Raw genomic sequence first — 487 nt, forward strand, 5'->3', positions numbered from 1 at the left:
ACTCTTTAAGTACCTTCCATTCAGTGAAGTCTTTATCAATGACCACGCTCACGACTTGATCCAACACGAATTCTCTCCTTGAAGTACTCCAAAATCGTGGAGATCGTCTTTGCTTGCTCATTGAGGCAAATGAAATCAACCACAGGGAAGCCACGACCCGTTCATGTGGTGACAACCAAACTCCCTACCAGCAAGGAAATACATGATGATCAGCAAGGTTGCGATAGCGGATTAGGTTGCCACAACGGCTACTGTATCAATTAAGGTTGCTACAGGGGGTTGCTATATCAGGTAAGGTTGCTGTGTCAAACGTACCCAGATGATAGCCTAGGTTATTCGTTCCATGCGTAAAGCCCATTGCCAACGTTTCCCCCCACCGCTCAAACATCATCTTTTGAATTTTTTTCTGCATAACAACTCCGCACGTGACGTCAAACTGGTCTTGAATGACGAGCACATCGCTGCCATCAAGCTGCCGAAGAGCGTG

This window comes from Phytophthora infestans, genomic scaffold (assembly GCF_000142945.1).
Source record: "Phytophthora infestans T30-4 supercont1.27 genomic scaffold, whole genome shotgun sequence".
Taxonomy (NCBI): Eukaryota; Oomycota; class Peronosporomycetes; order Peronosporales; family Peronosporaceae; genus Phytophthora; species Phytophthora infestans.